This window comes from Mirounga angustirostris, unplaced genomic scaffold (genome assembly GCF_029215605.1).
Source record: "Mirounga angustirostris isolate CCGP_5_RB_7025 unplaced genomic scaffold, mMirAng1.0.hap1 SCAF_9, whole genome shotgun sequence".
Classification (NCBI taxonomy): domain Eukaryota; kingdom Metazoa; phylum Chordata; class Mammalia; order Carnivora; family Phocidae; genus Mirounga; species Mirounga angustirostris.
In genome coordinates, this window is record NW_026991717.1 from 78,873,418 (window position 1) to 78,893,429 (window position 20,012).

At 36.7% G+C, this 20,012-nt stretch overlaps 1 protein-coding gene and 1 non-coding gene across 4 annotated transcripts in view; one reads left to right on the forward strand and one right to left on the reverse strand.

Annotated features, from left to right (window-relative positions):
• Positions 1-20,012, reverse strand: part of PRKD1 (protein kinase D1) — a 317,603-nt gene that overhangs the window by 201,346 nt on the left and 96,245 nt on the right. The window lies entirely within an intron of this gene.
• On the forward strand, positions 19,166-19,269 carry LOC123862602 (U6 spliceosomal RNA). Its single transcript, XR_006795298.1, has one exon. It is a non-coding gene; the product is annotated as a U6 spliceosomal RNA (small nuclear RNA).

Below are 20,012 nucleotides of genomic sequence, written 5' to 3' on the forward strand. Positions count from 1 at the left end.
CATTACAAATCAGTCAAAAAATGGGGAGGAAATAATTTTGCCGTCCAATGACAGCAACATCCAGGAAAACTGCTAAAATCTCGAAAGTGCCAGAACATGGAACTGTTGAAGATCTCAGGCAGGAAGGAAAGGTTTATCATCTACATAGAAACTTGCTACCAACTCCCAAATACCTGGATGCAGCAATATCTGGGAAGAAAGCAATGACAGGACAGAAACTAGACAAAAATAATCCAAGTTCACTTAGCAAGGTCTGAGTAAAGCAGCCAATATTAAAGTGCTGCCAAAGTGAAGCCACTGCTTTAAAAAAGCCAAACAAGACGAACCATGAGAGACTATGGACTCTGAAAAACAAACTGGGTTAGCCTGGTGATGGGTATTGAAGAGGGCATGTACTGAATGGAGCACCAGGTGTTATACGCAAACAATGAATCATGGAACACTACATCAAAAATTAAGGATGTAATGTATGGTGATTAACATAACATAATAATAAAAAAAACTAAAATAAAAAAAGAGGGAGCATGTGAAACAAACAAACAAACAAATAAATAAATTAATAAAAAAGCCAAACATTCCCCTAATGTTCACTGGATCAAAAGTGATCTAATTGCAAAATAAAACGCATTAAAAAACATACAGGAGAATAGAATGGCAATATACAGACACCTAATCAGATTCCTTTTAAAAGACTTCACACTTGCATCATGGAAAAAAAATAACAATCTGCAGATTATTAGTGCTGCCAAACTGAAAAAAGTTCTTGTGGCTAAAATAAAAGCAAAATATGCATAAATATACAAGGGTAACAAAAGACTATTTTTTGCTTGTAGGAGCACTGTAATTTTATTTAAATGGTAGGTGTTTCTGCAGAATAGAAAATGGAATTGCACTTAAAAAGACATCCAATTCCATATCTCATATATAGTAGTCATCTTTAAAATGTTGGCAGGAAAAAATGCCTACAGGAAAAATAAAAGAAGCAAACTATTTTAAAATCATCCATACCATAATAACTCAAGAAACACTTCATCTATTCACTTCCCCCCCCGCCCTCAGGTAAATCTAAGATACATTCTCCTTAAAGAAAACAAAAGCCACTATCAAGAATCAATTTGTTCTAAGATACTCATGAGCCTAAATCCCACGGCTATCTTTTCAATGTATGTTCCATGGGAAGTTGGGAGGTAAAAACACTATTTTCTTTGAACAATTTGGTTTCTTACGCTTAAATAGGAGCAATGTTCAAAATAATCATATTCATGAACAGTGGATATTTCTGATTCAAATAGGAAGAAACAAGTACAAGTGTGGTCTTTTGCTCTGTCTTTGGGTTTTGCTTGTTTGTTTAATTTTTTAAACTTTAAAAAATGGACTTGGTCTCCAGAACTCCTGCAACACTACTGAAGCAGTGGATTTTAAATCACCCACAGCTTCTGTCTCACCACAGAAAATGAGATGTGAAATCTGATTAGATTTTTTCTTAAACATATAATATTATGTTTATTCCATGTATAGGTATCTTTGGCATTAATGGAAGAGCTAGAGGCAATGACAAGCTACAACCATACACATAAGGTAAAACAGTACCTTTTCTCAACACAGCTATTCATGGGCTCTGTTCTGAATTTACTAACATTGAATGTTCCTTCCAAAACAGATTTTTTTACTGTGGCCACTTCAAATCAAGCTTATTAGCAGTTTGCAAATTTCTGCTGTGCATAGTGATGAAGTTTGTTTTGTTGGCATAAAATGTAGATATATTAACAGATGTTTTAGGTTCAAATCCAACTTGTAATTTAAGGTTAACATGCTGATTTTATAAAAAGGGGCTCAGAATTTCAAAAAGTAATTTTAGGCTGTTTTCAAGTTTTAATTTTATTCACACAGAATAAGGGCCATGACTTACACATTATGCTATACGGTAGAATATACTTCAGTATATAAAATTCTTGTATTCCTTTTTAAAGCATGGATATGCAACAATTATTACAACTTGAAATTTAAATTAGTGAAGAAGTAAACAAAACTATAAAGTTCCTCTTACACTAAATAACATCTATCAATCATCAATTACTAGGGGTTTTGGGGGGGGGGTTTGTTTTGGTTTTTGGCCTATTCCTTTCATTCCCCTTCTACATACAGAGCGTTAGGTATTTATAATCACCATGGAGATAAAATGCTGCACCTTGATTTACTTACTTATTTCAAACACAGTTGTTCATCAATCTACATTATATCTTCATAAATCAATATAAAAAAAACCCCAAATACTTCTCTGTCTGCCTCCACCATTGTACTTTATTTTGGAATCATTTTCTCAAGGAAAAGTCTCAGAAAGAGAAGCCAAATGATAGAATCAAAGGAATAACCACAGTTTTTGCCCTTCTAATATAAGGATAAATTTTTCCAATTAATCATTGTGTGAATTCACACATGTCCCTATAGACTCACCTAAAATGGATTTATAATTTTTAGTTATTTAATAATTTAGTAGACAGTAATAAACACACTTGATTTACATTTCTGTAATATTACTAAGCTGAACATTTTTCCTTTCATCTTTGATAACTGTTTTCATTTATATGAAAATTTATTTTCATTCTCTGAATATCTTCCTTTGTATATCACTCTTACACATTTTCATTAATTCTGTAAATGACATCAATATTAATTTTCTAGTCACCATATGTATCCAACAGTTCATCATACCATGAACTTTATTGAGAATCTGAAATAATATCTGGTGAGTATGTGGAGAAAAGGGAATGAATTCTCATTTACTGTTGGTGGGAATGTAAATTGGTGCAGTCACTATGGAAAACAGCCTGGAGGTTCCTCGAAAAATTAAATAAAACTACCATATGATCCAGTAATTCCACTACAGAGTATTTACCCAAAGAAAACAAAAGCACTAAGTCAAAGAGATATACGCACTCCTATATTCACTGCAGCATTATTTACAATAGCCAAGATATGGTTGCAACCCACGTAACCAGCGATGAATGAATAAAGATGTGGTATATATACACAATGGACTACTACTCAGCCATAAAAAAGAATGAAATCTTGCCATTTGCTACAACATGGATGGACCTAGAGAGTAATACACTAAGTGACATAGGTCAGACATAGAAAAGCAAATACTATATGATTTCACTTATATATGGAATCTAAAAAACAAAATAAACAAAAGAGAAACAGACTCACAGATACAGAGAAGAAACTGATAGTTGCAGAGGGAAGTTAGAATGGGTACGTGGGCAAAACAGGTGAAGAGGATTAAGAGGTACAACTGTTCAGTTATAAAAAATTAGTCACAGGGACATAAAGTACAGCATAATATAAAAACTCTGTATGGTGACAAATGGTAATTAAACTCATTGGGGTGACTATTCTGTATGAATATAAATATAAAATAATATAAATATAATATAAAATAGGGCGCCTGGGTGGCTCAGATGGTTAAGCGTCTGCCTTCGGCTCAGGTCATGATCCCAGGGTCCTGGGATCGAGTCCCGCATCGGGCTCTCTGCTCCTTGGGAGCCTGCTTCTCCCTCTGCCTCTCTCTCTCTCTGTCTCTCATGAATAAATAAATAAATAAATCTTTAAAATATATATATATATAATATAAAATATATATAATATAAATAATATAAAAACTTTGTATGGTGACAAATGGTAACAAAACTTATGGGGTGACTATTCTGTAAATGATTATAAACATCAAATCACTAGGTTGTATACCTGAAACTAATATAATATTATATATGTCAATTATTATTCAGTAAAATTTTTAAAAATTTATTGAGTATTTTAATATAGAAAGCCAGAAAATGTCACCCCTAAGCCATTTTGCTTTTGTCTATTTTTATGTTTTTCTTCTATTTTTATTTAAAATATATTTATTTATGTATATTTAATTACTTTTAATCTATTTTACATAGTAAATATGTCTGTTTTTGAACCACATGAGATATAGAAAAAGTTTATCTACCTCCATATTCTTACATCTGTTTTGCAACATTGTGCGTTAAATAACTCATGTTTCTATTATAGTCTCACCCAAGTCTCATATAATAAATTCTAATAAACATTTCTGGAATCTTTGTCCTTTCTTCAACATGAGTAGTAGTATAACTTAGGAATGGGTATACATTTTGGTGACTTTATGGTTGAAATGAAACTGCCTGAAATTGCTTTCAAATCAGAGTTCTTTTCCATTGGAAAATTACAGTAAAGTTGACCAACAAGGTAAGAATGATAAATATAATAATTTGGAATATTGCCAAACTCTAGGTATTAAAACAATCATTCAAGACACTTAGCAGAAAACAAAATGTTCTAGAATGCTCATTATTATCATTTGGGACATTTTTAAGCCTAACAATATATGAAATATGCTGTGAACTGCATATTTAAGTTATAAAATTCAATTTTCAGCTTGGTTGAAAACAGTTAACTTTTTATTGGTAGATAGGCAAAAATAACAACACTTACAAAAGAGGACAAGCAAAATAAACATAATTTACTAAGATCGTTTTAAATGTGTTAGCTGGTCATATTAGTATGTGTGTTTCCTACTTAATTATAAATGCTACACTCTTCTTTCATCTATTGATATATAAATAACAGTGATACGCATATTTGTAACACTTCTAAGAGAGCAAATGATTTCTCTGGCTAAATGATATCTCCCAATAGGATTACACGGTATATTATGTTGGCATGAATTAGTTTGTTAGGTAAATAATCTTAAATATGAAATAGCAATCAACAAGTATGCATAAAAATCACTTAAACGTGTATGATGTGCCTTCCTGAATTGAGTGATTCTAGTTTGTATATCTGAAGTAAATTCCCCAACTCCTGAATAGGGAAATTAAAATGAATGTTTAATTACAACAATATCAAAGTTTTTAAATTGCATCTTTATTTATCATCTTATAGATGGCTTTTTTTTTTTTTGGTGGAAGATGCAAAACTGGTCTATTAAAATTTCTGGATGTAGAACCAGAAATTCCTATAACTTGTGAAGTAGAAAAATTGAATGTTTGGGAGAAAGTTCTGGTATAAAGACATCAATCTGGTAGTCATCAGCCTATAAATGATATTTAATGTCACAAGACTGAATGAGATCTCCAATAATAAGTGCAAATAGAGAAGAGAACCAAGGACTGATCACTAGGGTACTCTGACGTGGAAAGGTCTAAAGAAAGAGAAGTTAGGAACAAGTGAGTTATGGGCATCTGTCTCTGCTGCTCTGGGGTAAGTCAGGTAAGATGAAGACCAAACAATGACGAATAGATATAGGAACTTGGAGGTCACTGTTGAACCTAATCAGATTGCTGGAGGAGTGGTGGGGACAACAGTGTTAAATTAATTAAAGTATGTTTAAGAGATACCTATAGGAGAAGTAGAGACAAGTACAGACTTGTTGAATTTCAATGCCAAGGGCAACAAAGAATGGCTAGAGAAACAAGAGAGGTGAAGAGGCAAGAGGGGCTTTTTCTGGTTGTTTTAAAGACAAGTGAAAATTTGTAACAATTAATTCTTTCTAAAGTTCCTAAACAACACATTCCCCTAATCCAATCAAAAGCTCTAATGAGGAAAATCCACTGAGAAATGATGGCCTGAGCTAAATGGTAGGAAATATTTTTGTCTAGAAAACTTGATCCTCAATTAGGACAGTCCTATTTTCAAAGTAATTAAAGTGTACAGGGATTCTAACTACATATAAAAAGCAGCAGTCAATTGTTCTTCTCCCTTTCATAAATGATACTGGGTAATCCCCTGATGATCACTATTCCCAGAACACGTAAAAAAGCAAAGCTGTACCAGGTGGTCTTTTAGGAAGGCTATAAGTATGACTTGTAAATAAATTTTAGGTAAGTGATGAATTAAAATTTCTTTGGTATTTATTCATTGGTCAAATGTACTAAGTTTAACTCAATAAAATAAAGCTGGAGTGGTGATGTTACCAGCACCAGTTCAATTTAATGTTCAAAATGTGCTCTGAAAGGAATGGTTTAAATGTCTGAAATTATCGGAATTGCACTGTTAGAACATATAAAGTATGTAAATATAATCTAATCCTACTTCAGTCATATTAAGTGACAAGGTTTCTCAGAACACCTAAAACTTTTATGGAAGAGGCCACTTTGCAAGAACCATAATGGGTAATTAATTCAAACTACCCATGGGGCCACACGTAAATGGTGAAGACCCTTTGTCCCACTGAGCCCAGGAATCTCAAGCCATGTCCACTACTGGAGAGACCACACCACCGAGGCCTGGAAACCATAAAACGGAAGCGATTGCAACTGCACTACCATTTACTTTGCATTTCTTTGCTGAAACGAACACAGTTTTGAGGTAATCACTGGTTAATATCAAAATCCAGGGGACGTATAGAAACTAAACCTTACACTAAAATTTAAGCTGAACTCAACCAATTCATACCAGTAATAGAGCCATTTAACCAGGATCAACTGTAACTACAGAACTAAATATCATCCAAATCTCACCTCGTATTAAAACTTAAGGCATTCCAGAAACCATCATGAAGATGTATGCACACTTAAATACACAGCATTGTCCTCAGAACATTTCCAAGCTGTTATGTTATGAAAATGCCAACAGAAATTTTAATTTAATTAAAATGGACAAATATCAGCTTTTCTCTCTTGGAAAATTTTGTCTCCGAAGACACGTCTGAAATGAAAATTTGCCCCTATAATTTTTTTTCTTTGAGAACTGCACTTTCCTGACAGCAATATGCAGTTCCACGCAGTTACACCCACTTCCCACTGCTTTTCAGACTTATGTAGCAGAAGCGCCACCAAAATACACATACATATTCATAAGCTGTCTGAAGCATTAATTCCACACATGGCAATGTACACTTGCATCTGTGGTTGGAGCTTCTAATTTGCAAAAGCAAATATAATGTGTCTAAAAATCTTGATGAGTGAGTCTTTCAAATTCAAGCCCAGAACATTAAGGATCCACATATACATAATTTCAAGCAGCAATAGGCTTAAGTTTTCTGACTACCTAATATAATTCTCTCCAAGTCAGAGTGTCACTATATGAATATGATTATTGCCAATGCTAATTTCTCTAATTTACTTCTTATATGTATTTCAGGTCATAAATATTCATAACCAAAGTCCTCTGATAGGGTCTCCTTCCACTAGTAAAAACTAAATTCTACTTGCTATAATATAAATCTATTTTCTCCCATTCTAATTTATGATATGGCTAAGAAAAGTGGCTTGCAATATCTTTTCAAAATAAAGAAATAACAACCTACCCTTTCTTTTTTTTTTCAGGGTACAATGGTCTAGTGGTGGAAACACTGACAATAAAATATTCAAATCATCTTCCACATCTCTGATTCTTTTTCATTTTTTTCTTTTGTTCTTTTTTTTTTTTTGGTACCAGTAGTTGAGCTGATCTATTGCCTCTGCCCTTGAGTTCTAATTTTGCTTCAGTACCTATAAAATGGCATCTCCTTTCACTCCTCTTTCTTGGGTGGGGGTACCTCCATGATGTGGCAGCTGGTTAAGGCAAGAAAAGCCCTGGGTTGCTAATTCATGACTTTTAAGCACAGAAATTTGCACATAAGTGCTTCACAAGTAAAGAACTGAAGGATTGGCATCAACCTAAAAGTACATAAACAGTTTGCAAGAATCAAAGTTGTAGACTTGCTAATTTCTTGGCAAATTTCAATATGATAAAAATCATCAAAAGGTGAAAACCTCAATTAAACAAGTAATCGTTTTAACATGGTTAAACACGTGACATGTTAATGAATTGACTTCATAAATCTTGGTGAAAGAAAACAAACTGCTTCTCCACTAATATTTTGGAAAAGATGACAAACTACTTTGCTCGGATTTTGATTTCTTGTTTATTTGTGTTGATTTTATTACACATGCTAGTGGTTCAAAACAAACACCTGAAATTGCTCAGAGTTTCCTAAGGAAAGCCTATTGCCATATTTGGAGATCTGTTTATTTATAGAACTTCTTTTCTCTTCCTAAAATACTGCAGTAGCAAAGATTAAAAATGTTTATTAAAGAATCTTGCAAATGAACATAAAATGTTTGGTAGCCCAACAACTTGGACAGCACTGCACTCTCTCACAGAGTGGCTTTGCAGGAGGCTGTTTATTCACAAATATATGTATCTTCCAGAAAGATCCAAGCTGTTTAAAGTAGATCTGCATTATTTGCAGATTCTGTATCTGTGAATTCGCCTACCGGCTAATATGTATTTGTAACCCCAAAATCAATATTCATGGTGCTTTCAGGGTCATTCTCAGACATTTCTGGGTCATTCACAGAGTGGCAAAATTTCTGAGTTGCCCAACATGCACATCCCCAGCTGACACTCTGCATTCTTGTTTCAGCTCTCATACTGTAAACAAGTGTACTTTTCTCAGTCTAGTAAGTGCCACCTTTTATTTTGTGCTTCTCACTGGTGATTTCGTTATTTAAAATGGCCCCCAAGCATGATACTGAAGTGCTGTCTAGTGTTCCGAAAGGAAGAAGGCTGTGATGAGCCTTATGTAGAAAATATGTGGGTTAGATCTGGCATGAGTTATAGTAGTGTTGGCCATGAATATATTAAACAAGGTGTCTTTAAACAGAAACACACGTAAGCAGATACATGTGTCGATCAGTAAACAAAAATATAACCAGAGGCTTGCAGGAATCAACACTGTATTTCCCCTAGCAACAATAGATGGTTCAATATTTGCTAATTCAGTGTTTGAAGTGACTTTGTAGAACATTACTACCACTAACTGTGTATTTCCAATCAATTTCACTGTGCTATACCATCCCAAGGGGAGGCGGCAGGGGGAATAAAGCAGAGTATTCACATTAGTTTAAAACTCTGTTCCTAGATTTGGTCCAATTTTTATTTAATTAAAGTCTGTATTTTGGACTTTGGGGTTTATTAGTGTTATCTTTGATTTATAGCAAACAAAGAAACAGAAAACATCTGTGGACTGACCATATGACTTTGAGTCTAACAATGAAATTACTTTTCTACTGCAATCCTAAAATCACTGCTCTTTTTCCTTTTCAATGTCTTATTTGGGAAAACCATGTCTCAAGAGAATACGTGATTTGCTGTACCTTGTAAAACCCAAACGTAAAAGTGTGAACACTATTAACTCTATGTGTAGACAAATGCCAACTTCAAATAGAAAAGAAAAAAACAGGTTTGTCTTTGCTGTTGTCATTGGTGGATTTTCTTGAAAGAAAGTCTTTGCCAAATGTATAAATCTTTCCCTGCAGATATCACATGAATGAGTATTTTCAGGTTGTTTCAACTCTCTGTTTCAGTCACTTTAGGAAAACGATCCAATCCCTCATTCCTCTCCTTCCTTTTCCACACTTGCTCCCTACCTAAGACCATGTTAACAACTGTACCTATTTTTATTTATTTATTTATTTATTTTTTAAAGATTTTATTTATTTATTTGAGAGAGAGAATGAAGAGAGCGAGCAGGAGAGGGGGGAGGGTCAGAGGGAGAAGCAGACTCCCCGCCGAGCAGGGAGCCCGATGCGGGACTCGATCCCGGGACTCCAGGATCATGACCTGAGCTGAAGGCAGTCGCTTAACCAACTGAGCCACCCAGGCACCCGGCAACTGTACCTATTTTTAAAACATTACTGTATGCCATATAGATTTTAAATTTAAAACATTGTTTTAATTTGGAAATTTAAGATAATGCAATAAACACTTTTTTGTATAATACTTCTGTCAATTTAATTGTCAGAAGCTGTATTAGTTAGCCAATCAATCTCTATCTCCGGAGAAACACAACCAATAGTGTGTATATGTGTGTGTGTGTGTGTGTGTGTACACATATATATATACACATACATATATATGTGTATATATATATATACAGAATATATAATACAGAATTGACTCACATGCATGTGGAAGCTGGCAAGTCCAAAATTACAGGGCCAACAGGCAAGCTGGAAACTCAGGCAGGAATTGATGCTGCATTCTTTTTTATTTTTTTAAAAGATTTTATTTTTAAGTAATCTCTATACCCAACATGTGGCTTGAACTCACAACCCCAAGATCAAGAGTCAGATGCTCTACAACTGAGGCAACCAAGCACCCTAATGCTGTATTCTTGACAACATTTCTTCTCAGTTTTTGTTCTTTAGGCCTTCAACTGATTGGATAAGGCCCACCCACATTATTATTTAAATCAATTGGTTATGGATGTAACTACTACAAAATAAAACCACAAAAAACCTTCACAACAATACTCAGATCAGTGCTGAACCAATAAATGGACATAACAGCCTAGCCACGTTGGCACATACAACTAATGCACACAGTACCTTAAACCATAAAGGTGCCTCCAATGAACACCAATAAAAAATAGGAAAAAAGAATAAACTGAGGCAACAATCCTGAGCTTAAATCCCAGCTATTTCACAAACTGTGTGGTTTTAAGAAAGTAATTTTTTTTCTCTGAATCTCAGTCCATTTATTTGCAAAATGGGGAGGCAGTGTATTCATACATACCATTTGGTGGTATTATTTGGATCTGGTGAAGAACTTAGGGCAGTCAACGAGTGGTAGTACCATACTATTAGTGTCTGTGGGTTTTATAACCGATTAGCAGACATTGATATATTCTTGGCAGGTAGTAGGTGTTTTATAAATGTGTGTGGAAGGAACAAAGGAAAGAAGGAGGAGAGGGAAAAAGGGGAGAGAGGAGAGGGAGGGAGGAAGGAATGAAGGAAGGAAGGGGGAAAATAAATAAGTAAATGAAGGAATGAATGTCAGAGTTCACTTTTGGAAAGAACAAAGTCATCATATTTGAGACTACAGAAAAAACAAATGAAAATTTAAAAAATAGTCCCTGTTCTCAAGCAATATAGACCTGACATGTAGTAAATAAGGCCAGTATGCAAATAACCATAATACAAACATATTAAGAAAGAGATACAGAAGTGACTGCATCTAATGCATAAAGCAATTTAAGAATTCTGGTGTAAGTTCAAACGAAAGGCACATTCTGAAACCAGGAAGGGTCAAAACCAAACACATGACATATGAGATCTGCCATCCAAAGACACCACTGTAGGTAGATCTAAATGTGGTTGTGTAGACATGGATCACCTTACAAATTAATTGATAAGGACAGAGTGTTGCTAAATTTAAAACAAGGTCACAAAGCAGCATCTTCCGAATGACACTATTGGAATGGAACATGTAAAGGAGAACTGTAATTCAGTCAGTTGGGATGACGGATAAGGGATCAGAACCTGAAGATCCATTATTGTTTATATCAAAGTATCCAAGGAAAAGAACCTTATCATGTGACCCAATAAGGCAACAAGGTTTTCACACAACCTAGATGGAATATCCTTCAAGACCAACCAGTTCCTCAGGTTTCAACTCTGGGCTGATTCAGCAACTTTCCAGTTACTGATTTGCAGGTGTCTTGCTATGGAGAAGGCAATACCCTCTCCATCATTAAATAAGCACATCATTCACCGTGAATTGGTAAACAGCCATTCTAGATCACAAAATTTTTTTGTAAGTTTTACTAGCAGGGTTTGTCTTCTAGGAACTATAGCACCTCTGGCTGGAAGGAAAAAATAAAATTTTTGGAGCTTAAAATTTGAGAACCAAAAACTGCACCTCAATGAATCAGTCATGTGACAGGCCATGCATGACTGTCCTCTCTGTACTCCTCCCCAGTGCTGGTCTTTAAGCCATATCTGTACACTGAAGGCTGAAAAGGACCCAGCAGCTTCAGCAAAAAGAAAGAAGATAGGAAGAATTTTAATGGGCAGAAATTGTGAGTCGGCCATTCCGGGTGGAGAGAAAAGCACAGCTAAGGTTCAAAGACGGGGAAACACAATGTACATATTGATTAAAACAGTCCAATTTTGGGGCGCCTGGGTGGCTCAGATGGTTAAGCATCTGCCTTTGGCTCAGGTCATGATCCCAGGGTCCTGGGATCGAGTCCCACATCGGGCTCCCTGCTCAGCGGGGAGCCTGCTTCTCCCTCTGACCCTCTCCCCTCTCATGCTGTTTCTCTCTCACTCGCTCTCTAAAAAATAAAATCTTTAAAAAAAAAAAAAAAACAGTCCAATTTTGATGTCTCCATACATAGGAAGATTGAATAAGAAAACTGTAAAGGTAAACTGGCCATTTGGAGTACTGTAAATGACCAGATTGGAAAACATTTTGTTTTTATTTTACTGGCAATGGGAAGCCACCAAGTCTTGATTTCTTTTTTTGAGCTGGTGAATATCAAAATAGTAACTATATTAGCATAATTAACTTGTTGAGAGCACAGGAGATATCTTTGAGGAGGGAGTGACTGGTCCATTAAGTTTACTGCAAGAATCTACACGGGGGGGTTATAACAACCCAAGCTGGAAAGACAGTTGTTGGAATAAAAACAGAGGATGCGAAGGTGAGACACTCAGGAAAAGACAACTGTTGGAATTCACCGAACATCTGATTGGATGGGAAAGGTGGGGGACCTGGAAAGGTTGATGCATACTCCAAGGTTAGTGATTTGGATTTCAACAAGCACCACTAAGAGAAACACATGTGCCAAGGAACAAAGTGGATATAGAGTAGCAGGAAAGACAAGGAGGCTGAGTTAGACAATTGGAATTTGACCTTAAATAATGAACCCAGGTGCAGGTGTTAAATAGTGATATTAAGAGATTCAAGGGTAAATTGATGTTTGAAAGTTATGTAATGGCATAACAGTAAGTTTTTTAAAAAGGGCAAATGTGAACACATATACAAATATTAAGAAAAAAGGAACATCAAAATATACTACTTAATCCTGGAAGTTTTGAGAGAAAAGACTTTTGAGCTGTATTTCAAAAACTTACAAAGATAGGATCAGAATAAGGGAATTGCCTTTTCAGTGGTGACACAAGATGGAAAAAAAACTGACACCAAACACTTATTAAGCAAGTGTATTATATTTACTAAGTATTATATATACTAAGGATTTTTCTGAGTGAAAATAAAAATAGCATATTTTTACATAAATGATACAGATCTCTTATTTTTAAAACAAGATGAATCCCAATTCTTCCACAGATCATTTTCTTTCATTGTTATACCCATATTTTGCAAGTTTAATAATAAGGCATATAATGAATTTCTACCAATATATAATGTATAAATTATTGCTAATAATATACTACTTCCTCTGTTTCCTTTCATTTAAAACTATTAGCAAAGTATCAATGGAGAACTTCATTATAAATCATAGGCAAACTGACTCAAGTTTCTAAGGACTAATCCATCTAAGTGGTAGAAATCCTGGGGTGCCGGAGTGGCTCAACTTGTTAAGTGTCCCACTCTTGATTCCTGCTTGGGTCATGATCTCAGGGCCTTGAGGTGGAGCCCCTTGTCAGAGTCCACACCAGTGGGGAGTCTGCTTGAGATTCTCCCTCTCCCTCTCCCTTTGCTCCTCCCCCCACTTGCGTGTGCTTGCTCACACTCTCTCTCTCCTTAAAATAAATAAATCTTTAAAATAATAATGAATAAATGGTAGAAATAGTATGTTTATTTCACAATTTAAGCAATCTATAAAATAATGTTTGAGTTACTTAAAGGTAATGTTTGTTTATGACTGAGAGAGCCCACAGTCCTAAGATGGAAATACAGGTACATAAATAATTGCAGTATGCCACATATGATGTATAGTTTTATGTGTCAACCTAGCTAGGCTGCAATACCCAGTTATTTAAATCAAACACTAATGTTACTGTAAAGGTATTTTGTAGATGTGACTAATATCTACAATCAGTTGACTTGAAGTAAAGAGATCACCCTCAATAATCTGGATAGATCTCGTCCAATGAGTTAAAAGACCTTAAGAGCAAAATGAAGGTTTCCGTGAAGAAGATGAGATTCTGCCTCATGACTGCAGTACCATTTCCTGCCTGAGAGTTTCCATCCTGACAGTCTGCCCTTTGGATTCCAGACTTTAACAGCCCCTACAATCACATAAGCCACTTCCCTGAAATCAACTTTTTTTCACATGCCCCCACACATCCCCACCCCCAACAATATTCTACTGGTTTTGTTTCTCTGGAAAACCCTGACTAATACAACATGATAAATGTCACGGCAGAAGTAGGCACACACAAGGTAAACAACCTATGGGGTTAGGGAAGGTTCCACAGAGGTGATATGGTTGGGCTGAGTCTTGAAGCTATGACACCAGGCAGAGAAGGGAGCACGTGAGGGGCTATAATGTCATGCAGGTTAGAGGAACCAGGATGGTCAGAAATCCATAGGTTTGAGAAATCATAAAGTGTTCTGGAAAATGCCAAGTATTTCTCCAGGTACACATAGGAAATGGTCAGAAGCTGTCTTCATGAGTCATGCTCTGTTCAGGGGGTGATGGGAAGCACCAGGGAATTTTAAGTAACAGAGAGACATGATTTGAATTACATTTTAGTAAGATTTTTTTTTTTTTTTTTTTAAGTAGGCTCCACACCCAGTATGGAGCCCAATGCAGGGCTTGAACTCACAACCCTGAGATCAAGACCTGCTGAGATCAAGAGTCAGACCGCTTAACCAGCTGAGCCACCCAAGCGCTCCAGGTTAAGATTACTTTTGTAAGGCAAAGTATGGGAGACAGATAATACCAGTCTTGTATTTCTGCTGTCTCTCTTTATGGAGAGGCAGTTAATGTTATGGAAACTCAAGTAAATTCTATTTTAAATTAATATTTATCGTTGCAATTATAAAGAACACATGGTAGCTGAAGGAGCTGAATGAGTTAATACACTCCATTTAGTGGTTCGTAAATCAAAATTCCATCTAGCAAGCTGAATCTTCACTCTCCACAACCACAGCAATCTGTAGATTTTCCAAATGTTCCACCCACCCATAAGGACAGAGGTATGCAAAAGGCAAGGTAACAATCTAACAACACATGGTTTATAAAACTAAACTGTTCAAAAAGCAAAGTTGTCCAGCTAATAATCTAGCACTTTAGGTCCTTTCTTGGTACCTGGTAGAGATACCAAGACTCGTTATACCAGCTTGACCCTTCTGTATGTTGTCCACCCCTTAAACATATTCAATGCCTCCCCTTACCAGAACCTTGCTTCAACAAAGCAATATTCAGAACACATCAAGAACACTAGACTGTCAGCAGGTATCTAACCAGTAGTAGAAGCCCAAATGTGCTTCTTTGTGCTACCCTCCCCACACTCAATCCCAGCTAAGAAAATGCATCCTAATTTTTAAAACAGAGTTACCACAGCAACAAAGTGAACAGTTAAAAAGCAATGAACTTAATCAATGCAAGTCATTGTTGGAAAGATTATCCCTTGAGACAAATCTCACTGCTAAGATTATTGCTATTTATCTGAAGTGTTTTCTGAAAAGGTAAGAATGACTGACTGAAGGCTTCAAATCAATGAGGTAGGGTTTTTTTTTTTCTTTCAATGAGCTAAAGCTCCCAGTAGACCTAAGCTACACTTTTAATAATGACATTAATCGATAACAATTACACCCAAGAGAATGCCAATATAGGTTTTCCAGGAAATCACATAGGGTTTAAAGTGCTATACTTGTAGAAGTAATCAATACTATGTACTGTAAAACAGAATTTAGGTTGATGTCTTCCTATTTCCCTAGAGCAGAATTTTGGTGCTCCAGACCCAGAAACATTAACCTAATGTTTCTCAAACATTAATGTACTTATGAATCACCTGGGGATCTTGCTAAAATGCAGATTCTGATTCAGCTGGTCTAGGGTAGGGCCTGAGATCTACATTTTTACAAGCGCCCAGGTGATGTCCATGCTGCTGGTCAGCAGACCACACCTGAGGTAGCAAGATGTCAGCGCATGTTACTGTCCCATGGAGAGAAAGGGCACACAAAAGCCATGCGTACTAGTGGAGAGATGCTTTACAAAAGAAGGATTTGACCATAAGAGAGATTCTACTTCTAGAATCTCCACCTCAAACTGCCCTCCTTGGAAAATGACTTGAGAAAAATGGCAACACTAAACATATCCTGAGTAGCATTTTCCAAACGTATTCCAAGGAACCCGTTATCTAGGATATTAATAGGTGATGCCAGAAAAATAAGACTCTAATAGGTGACTCAAGAGTCACATAACTCCGTTAACCAAACACTAAGTACTAATAATGGCTAACATTTGTTAAGCACCTACTACGTGCCAGGCGTTGTTCTAAATATATGATATGGAATAACTCATTTAATCTTCACGGCAACTTTACGAGGGATAAACTATATAATCATCCCCATTGCACGGATGTGGAGAAGGAAGAAAGGAAGTTAAGTAAGCCAAGAGTCACAAGGCTGGTGAGTGGTGGAGCCAGGGTGCAAACCCCTCCAGGATGCCTCCAGAGCCCTGCCTCCACTCTCTGGAACATGAGCACATTTCAGTGTTGATGGGAAGTGCGAATCACCACAAGGTGATACAAGGACTTGTAAGTGACCAATGAAGGGGGATATGCAACGGAGAGGAGAGAGGAAAATCTACAAGTTAGGGCAAGATAGGAAAGGAGAACAAGCTGGAGAAAGGAAAAATTAGAAAATGAAAGTAAGGTTTGGAGAAAAAACAGATTTATAAGAGTGTACTGTGAAAACAGAGGCATCACCCACTCAGACTCAGATGCCTGAATGAAGACAGAGATCTGCTTGGCAAATAAATGCCCAAGAGAGGAAAGCAGGTCAAGTGGTGGATCTCATGGACCACAGGAGGACTTGAACAGTTTACTTGCACCAAATACATGAAAAAGCACTCAAGGACAACAGAGTCATGATTATTCTTATACTAATTACCTAATTTACAGATTATCTATGTCCCCTGCTGGGTCTCTTTCTTCTTCCTACAAGATTGTTTGGATATTTTGCTTCTAATTAGCAACTCTGTAAGACTGAGTAGGGAGAAGAGAAGACTATTAAATCGGGGCGGGGCAGGGGGGTGATTTTTGTTTGCTTGTTGAGTTTGTTGCTCTTATTTTGGGCTCTAGAAATAGGGTTGGGAGAGGGCATAGGATATGAAACTAATATTGAAAGTGCATTCTTTTTAATCCTAGATTTCAAGGAACCCTCTCTGCCTGGACTTCATGTTGCTAGAGCCAGTCTGAATTATGTAGTCTGAGCTAGCAAACAGCCGGCGCATTATGCAGAGTATACCTCAGGTCAGGCAGAACTATAAACAAAGTGGCTGTTTGGTTAGATGAGCACTGGGACACTGTTCAGATTGTACAGACAAGCATTAAAACAAAAACTGACCTCAGAAACTTCTGACGTTCACTGATCCCTAATACAATATATATACAGAGATGCTCATGGAAAATTCTAACACTAGCTTTAAGGAAAAGAAAAACCTCAATTGGAGACAAGGACCTGCCTTTCGGCATCCAGAAATGATCTGATGTGTCAGTGTATTTACAAGTACAGAAATGAAGCTAATTCTTTCAAATGAAACAAGAGGGGTCCCCCCTGGCCTCCAAGACTGCAATGTGTCCCAACAACTGTACTTACTTGTCACCATGCCCTCGCCCTCGCTAGCACTGCAGCCTGATAGGTACTAGGCACGTCTGTGCGTAGGGTTCTAAGGTGAAGCAATCGAATTTTGCCTGTACTTCAACCTACATTTACAAACTTTTCAAATATTTTAATTTTATCTAAATGTTTTCCATCAGCATGTTCCTTTTTACAAGAATCCTTTATTGTTCCAAGACACAAATCATATCCCTTTGAATTCCAGATGAAAACATTTCAGGCCTATTTATGATTGTATTTCAATAGGCATGTATACACATGTAAAGCAGCTTCAGTGTTATTTAAAAATACACTTCAATAGGTCTCATTGTGTTGATATTAGCAAGGCACTTAAGAAAATGCTTCCAGGTGGCAGGCACCTGCTCTGGCTTTGAAACCCCAACCTCAAAACCTATAGTCAAGCTCCAAAATGGGGAAGAGCAACAAACTATAGATTTCAGCACCTAGCAGTTTTGGCAGCTCCTTTAGAACTGGTTATTGCCAGCTGGGCATTTTGCCATTTCCTTGAGGCAAAATTAAAGTGGAAGATGCAAGAGTTTTATTGTAATTTTCCACCACATATTTATATCATTATGGGTTTTGTGCTGCTCTAGTCCCCACACAGTCTCACTGAATATCTTCTTATTATGTCCCTGAAATGTGAAGCAAATATAGCATGATGCAGTGAAAACAAGGGGGCACTGTGTATAGTAAATGACTGCTGAAGATAACACTATGCCTATCAGAATGGGCCACATAACTTGCAGGCCCTGTGCAAGATGAAAATGCGGGGCCCTATGTTCAAAAGGCAGAAGAAACGTTCCATTAAAGGTACTATAAAATACCAAGATTTTCCCTTTCCTCTGCAGTTTCTCTCTCAACCTGCCATGGTATTGTTTATTTGCGAGTCTGCGTTGTGATCCCTCAACACAACCTGCAGAGTGAGTGCACACCTGGGGTACCAGCCTGCATTTGCCCTCAGGTGCACACAAACTGCCCCCCGCCATTGGGTACTGAGTCTCCTCTCCGTCCAGCTGCAGACCAAAGCTCTGTGCACCTACTGGGGGAGGGGAAGTCAAGTCAGGAGTCTCCCTTCCCCAAGGCACACCACCCCAAGCCATCCCCAGGAGCGCTGAAAATCTCTACACAAGGATACATCAGGCACCCAAATTGGGATAAGTGAGAAGTTTACCCCACCGAGGCATCGTTGTGACACTCCGGGATGGGGACAACTGCATCAGTGTCCAGTCCTGAAATGTCCTGGGCTCTTGTTCTAGAGCCCACCCCATCCCTGCCAGGTACTGAAGGCAGCAGCCGTTGTGGGACAGAGTGTGAAGGAAGAAGCCAGGTCCTTGGGGTCCTAGGGGGTGGGGGAGCAAGCTGTGGAAGGCAGGGGCGGGCTCCATTATCCCAGCAGACTTCACTTACGAAACACAAATTCACATGTAAAACTAAGGATTTCAAGACAGCAAAGCCAGAGCATTAAATCTTAACTGAACACTCTGGTCACAGGCCCGTGAAGCCAGCCCTGATTCATTAAAAACAGAACAAACAAAAAAACAAAACAAAACAAAACAAAAAGGCCTGTGGGCCTGTGCTTACTTCTGCAGCATATATACTAAAATTGGACAAGAGACATTATTAGCGTGACCCCCACACAAGGATGACACACAAATTCATTACGTGTTTCTGTATTTTTATTTTATAGAACTAAAGACAAATACACAAAGGAGTACACACAAAACTGGGAATATCTGAGTAAAATGGGGAAAGGCGGATTACGTCAATGTGAGTACCCTAGTCGTGATATTATACCACAGTTTTGCAAAATGTTACCATTGGGAGAAACCATATAAACTATATAGGAATGTCTCTGTATTATTTCCTATAACCGTATATTATAATTATCTCAATTTTAAAAACATCCAAGGCTTATTAAATGGACAAAAAACAGCATACAGGCCATCATTACCGAAACTACCTATACCTGGATATGTTCAGAACATTAAACTGAATATAATTTGACTTTGATAGGATATAAAAGAACAATTCTTTAAATAACTAGGTCAAATACAAAATCTATAATCAGCATGTTAACCATACTGTACATTACCAAGAGGAATGTGCTCAGCTCTATTTCTTGTTAAAACTTCTCTTACCTACTTAAGACAAAATGAAAACACACAATCTAGAAACTATAAAAATACTCTAGAAACCAAAGTGGTCTTTGCAAAAGCATGCCTTTACTCACAAAAGGGGAATAAGTGTGTATTAAATAGGGCAAAATCAACTTTAAAATGTTGAATTACTGCACCCAGAAAGTTGGCTTGGGTACCATTTACAACTGAAAGTACATATTTGATGCTGGTACAGTTACTTAATTTTTATATACATAAGACAAAACATCTTGCCTGTCAAATGCTAAAAAAAAAAAAAAAACA